Here is a 5,737-nt window from a genome sequence, read left to right as displayed (position 1 = left end):
ACTAAAAAATATATATATTTTACAATATCATAAACAATGAAAACAAAAACAGAGAGATGAAAAAATACAGACAGAGGGCAGCATTCGTGCAGACTAACACCTACAGTATCTGGTAGGTTCATCCAGATTCCTGATTATGTAGAATTCAACAGTGTCCTCTGTCTTACTGTCTAAAACTGTGTTGGTAAAGTTATTTCTTTTTTAAAAAGATTTGCGTAAGTCTTCAGTGAGACATGACGTGAATTGTAAGCCAAACAGGAAAGAGTAGGCTTAGAGAGAAACAGCTGAGTCTTGTTGTTGTTGTTGTTGAATAAAGCATGTTGCATCAGGTTATGGAGAATCCCCACAGGGAGAATTAGCAGGAATTAGCCAGAGGTGTTTTGACCCAAGTCACAGTACTGCATGCCAGTGTGAAGACAAACCAAACACACACACAGGCCACCGTGCACATTCACCTTCAATTCCAAACCAAACTTTACTAACACACTTGCAGTAAAGGGTTTGCTTTAATGTTCAGTTTAATGTAAGAATCTGACACACACACACACACACTTGCATGCAGCCCACACATGTTCACACACACAGAACTGTTAGTTTCCTAACAATCCTGTGGCTGCACAGGATTCCTGTCATTTCATTAAGATAAACCCTCAGTCTGACAGTTGATCAGATGAGTCTAATGATTGTTGCATTTGTTACTGTATGTTTTTTATCAATCAAAGACATGATCCAGTCACGGTGAAATAAATGACACTTTTATGTTGAAATTAAACGTCAAATAGATCATCTTGGTGACCTATAACTCAAGGTGTCTGTACAACAGCAACAGTGCTCTTGTCTTAACTTTTGTTTGTGCACTTCTAATAGAAACATAAAATTACCTCTAGACCATTGTTTCCCAAAGACTCGGTTGCAACCCTCAGGTGGGTTGCAAGAGATTTTGGGTCATCCTGCATCATGTTTCCCAGGAGTTTACCAATAATGTCTATTGACTTGGGTCACAAAGGTTTGTGACTTTTAAAATATGGGTCCCCAGATGTGCTTTAGGAAGCATTTAGTAGTTTAGTGGTAGTTACTGCTCTGACACAGCCTTGAACAAAAACCTTTCAATTTGACAATAGTCACTCAAGGTGGAATTATCTTTTTTTTTTTGTTTATCTTGTTTGTTGTCAATTTCAATCTACAAAATCTGCATCATTTGATAATGTTAATGTCAAAGTGTGCTGATATTTTAATGTTCGAGTGAAGTTTACTTTAAAACACTAACCAATTTTTCTTTTTTTTCTATTTCCAGTTGCCGAGGCTCTAAGACAAAGCTGACGATAGTGTGAGGAAAAAGCAAAGAAGTAGAACTGAAAGACTGTTTCATTAGATTACGTTTAAAAAACACACACACCTTGTTAGAATGTAATTTATTTAGTGACCTTATTTATTGCTATTGAATGTGTGAATGTATGAATGCTGAGCATTCAGCTGTTTAATGATTCTGTAGCTTTGTTTTTTTTTTTTATTTATTGCACTACTATTGTTACTGTATAGGTCAGAGAAACACTCTTCATTTCTATCTGGAAAGAGATAGAATTTTACTGCCAATAAAAGCGTTTCAGTGTTACGTGGCGTTGCCTTTCTTTTTTTTTAATTCATGTGACCAACTGTTTACACGTCCATATCTGGATGGATCTCATACCTTACCACCCTGTGCACTCAACTCCTCTCCCAAATGCATCACAAACTACAATCTCACAAACAAGAGCAACACAAAGAGTAACACAGCGACTCTGACATCACTGTGGATCACATCAGTGATTGAGACGACAACAACACAAACACAAGGAGATATTCAAATTTGTTTCTACACGTCTGTGTGACAGGCCAACCCTTGTTCTTTGTTCACTGTATTCACACTGCAGTGGAACCTTGAGATATGAGCATAATCCATTCCAGGACCGAGCTTGTAACTCGAATAATTTTTCCCAGAAATAACAAAAAAAAAAACCCCAACAATTAATCTATTCCAGCCATTTATTAGTGCTAATAACAATGGGAAAAACCTTTTTTAAAATTGCTCATATTTATTGACAATTTCCTGCTTTATTTCCATGGTCATCATGAGTTTCTTCTTCTCACCACCATCCTTACCACTCACTCATCACTATGATGAAGAATAATGCGCAAAATAGAAAAGAGAAAATCACGTAGATAATGCAAACAATATGGAAGTACAGAAGTCGACGAACAGGTGAAGTGAACAAATGAAATGGCGTGGGCCTATTGTCGGCGTCTGTAAGCGTGCTGGTATCACAAATCTTTACTCGTATCTCGAAGCAACAAATTGCCCGATTGTATCTCAAAATGCTCGTATCTCAAGGTTCCACTGTACATATATGTATGTACCCATGTACCTCTCACTTATGCTAACACAGTGGTGACATTATAATTTGGATCATAGAAACATTTTGGAGCCACAAGTGGCAAAAAGTCCACAAAAAACCCCAAAAACTAAAGAAAGCAGCCCAATCCAATACATGGCCAACAACCAGCAAATGTAGACAAAGCCGTCTTCTCCCAGTCTTCAGCATGGAGTGCACACATCTAGAAATCGAAAGTGAAGGGGGAAAACAGGTCGATTACAGAGGCTAAAAAGAGTAATGACTGAATACAGTATGGTTTGGTGTCCCCACTGCTTAAGTACAGTTTTTAGATATGGCAAGGAATCAGGAAGTGACCTAGTGCAAAATACATCCTCCATAAGTCAATAAAGGACGAATTCTCTGATGAAAACACCGCCAGCAGGAGTGTATAAAGACTCTTTATAATCATTGCTTTAAATAAAGTTTGTGTGTGTGCTGCATTGCATCAAAGGGTGAGGCAAGGTGGGTAACATCAAACACATACATCTGATGTAAAACCAGGTAAATATTTACCTATGTGTGTGTGTGTGTGATCACCATGGCAGATAAGGATGTACAGCAGATTGAAAGCATCCATAAACACAGCTGAATTCGTCTCTTTATAAGGTGAGATAAGGTGTGGTGAGCTGTGACAGATTTAGTCTGACAGTTTATAGGTGACCATGGGAACAGAATCAACACACACTGGCTCACATTTGGTCAGTGATATTTCGTCGCCAGCTTAAAAAAGATGATGGAATTTCTTAGGTGTGGTATTTTTGTTCATTCACTTTAACAGTGGAGCGGGTCAGCTGCCAAACAGATATAATTTTCTCTGTGGAGCAGACAGGCTTTCCATCATAGTAACAACATAACAACTAAATCTCATCAGACAGATGCCTGCCGAAGAGTATGAACTTTGACCCTTGGCCTATGGCACAGTAAATGAACACCTGACGTTTGATCTGAAGTTTGTCAGATCAGCTTGGCTGAGTGTTCCAAAAATATGAAAAACAAAAATTGATTTATTCAATGTTTTTCTCATGTAAAATAGAAAATGCTCTGCATCATCCAGTGATGTTTTAATCTCTGGTGCCCTGCTCTACATTTTATTTAGGATTTATACAGAAATATTTTAGACTTTATCATGTTACTCTATGATATAAAAATGTTTCCTTAATAATGATTTTAACGTCTTTCCCATGTCATATGTTCCTTATATACCTTTGGAGAGGAATGCATGCTATGATCAGTATATGTTTTTGAGTGTGTGTCTGCCTGATATAGGTACTGCCTTTTAGGTACTAAAAGGTAAATAACAGTGGCACTTTGGCCCAGAGGCAATGTCTCTGTCATTGGTGTGGAACCCCAGGGTTCACCTCCTGGGCAAGTTTGAATCATGGTTAGGGAGGTTGGTACCTTCCAGTGGACTCACCACCAGCAGGAAGGTTCAGGGGGGGTTGGTACGGTGCAGTGTGATTTGGGTGGCGGTCGTGGAGACTGCTGCCCCCGCGACCCAGTAACGGATAAGTGGATGTAAATGGATGGATGGTTGGAGGTAAGTATTATTTTTGTGGGGACATTTTGCAGGAACCCACTGAGTGAAAACTATTCAATGTTAAGTTAGGAGTTGGGGTTAAAATTAGAGTCAGATTAGAGTACGGATAAGTATTAGGATGAGTTGTAAAATTCAAATAATTAAGGTTGGGATAAGGGGTTAGAAAGGCATTACTATGTAAAGTACCCAAACCAAAGGATTGTGTGTGTGTGTGTGTGTGAGGTAGGGGAGGTTCATTGTGAGCTGCTACAGCTTGTTGCTCTCTCTCTCTGTTTTCATCTGCATCTGCGAGGCTGCAACATCAGAAGCATCGGAAAAGCAGCAACTGACCGAGACCAGATCAGTTGTAAGAAGTCAACCCAAGAATAGAGTAAGTATCAAAACTGTTAGTGATCTCCTATAAGTGATGTATCTGTTTGGTGTAGTTCTATATCACGAATGACTAAAATCTTTTCTTTTCTTTTTTTTGTCTGCTTCTGATCACTTTTGTTTCTACTGTGCTGGGCTCTTTGTACCTTTCCATTTTCAATCAGATGCAAATGCAGCCCTCATCCATTCACACTGTACAGTATATTGCAGTGGCTCCACTGAAGAGAAAATGAACTAAATTATTATTATTATTATTTTGTGTTCATCAGTAGAAACAAAGTACAGTGGTCAGTGTAATGTTTTCCTGAATAATTGTTTTCTGAGGATATATTACAAAAACATATTTCTCATATGCACTAATTTTCTAAACCATGTCTATCATTATTTACTGAGCATTGTACAGTACAGTGCATGTTAAAATTATGATAATATTATTATTTACTTGTATAAATGACAGAGTAAAAGTATGGAATGCGTTGTGAAGCAGACTCTGTGCTGCATTTGATTTGGAGTGATTAAAAGTGTGGGTGCTAAATCATATTAATGAAATGCAAAACAGTATAAAATGGTCTGGTGTGAGTCAAACAAATACACCCACAGACCCTGAGTATAACTAGCCATTAGCTCTTCTCACACAATTCACTGATGCTCCGAGTCGACGATTAATGCACTAATGTCTGCAGGATTCCTGTATCCAACAGGTTTAATAATGATGTGACTTTGGTTCCGCTATTTCACGAGCTGCCAAACTGGTCTTCATGCAAACAGTTATGATAAATGTGACTCCAATCAAAAGTTTTTAATTAACTTTTTGGTCTGACTAAAAAAAAAAAAACTCTGATAAAAGAATGAGCCACATGTTAAATAAAACAGAAAAAAAAGTAAAAATAATAGTAAATAAAAAGAATTGATGAAAGAGACAAGATGTACATTAAAAAAGTAAAATGTTGGGAAAAAAATGTCTTAAAACTTGCATTACACTAATGGTAATGATAAGCAATAAAAAATAAACAAGAGCAACTTGCAACTTACTGTTTACAGCATACTTCAATTTGGACAAAAATAATCCCGTATAAGTACAATGTATAATTCACAGTAAAGTTTTAAAAAGTTCTGTTAGGCAACTGGACGTGAATTTTCTAAAAGAAGACGTTTCACCTCTCATCCAAGAGGCTTCTTATGACCTGGATGACTGAGAATCTTCATAGACAATTCACAGTATAGTGTTAAACTATGCAGTTTAAACTCACTTTGATGCTAATAACATATGGGCAAACTGGTGTGTTTAGGAAAATTCAACATTCCTAGAACAAACAGCTAAAAACTGTCCCCTTACATGGTCATACTGAGGATCATGAAAGCCTATATGATCAGACGGCTGGCCGTCCAATCAGGGGCCAATAACTGATCTTCACAGTAT

At 37.5% G+C, this 5,737-nt stretch overlaps 1 protein-coding gene across 2 annotated transcripts in view; it reads left to right on the top strand.

The window, feature by feature from the left end:
* The window catches only part of areg (amphiregulin), a 5,282-nt gene extending 3,565 nt beyond the window's left edge, over positions 1-1,717 (top strand). Inside the window, exon 6 of one of the 2 annotated variants that reach the window (XM_008335919.3) lies at positions 1,295-1,717. The gene's annotated coding sequence lies outside the window, so the exon portion shown is untranslated. The remainder of the gene's footprint in view (positions 1-1,294) is intronic. The other variant, XM_008335918.3, reaches the window with a different exon arrangement.
* The last annotated feature ends 4,020 nt before the right edge of the window (positions 1,718-5,737 follow it).

The sequence above is a fragment of the Cynoglossus semilaevis genome, chromosome Z (assembly GCF_000523025.1).
Source record: "Cynoglossus semilaevis isolate Cse_v1.0 chromosome Z, Cse_v1.0, whole genome shotgun sequence".
NCBI classification, from domain to species: Eukaryota; Metazoa; Chordata; class Actinopteri; order Pleuronectiformes; family Cynoglossidae; genus Cynoglossus; species Cynoglossus semilaevis.
The sequence above is the reverse complement of the archived record's forward strand: the minus strand, read 5'-3'. Positions and strand labels throughout refer to the sequence as shown.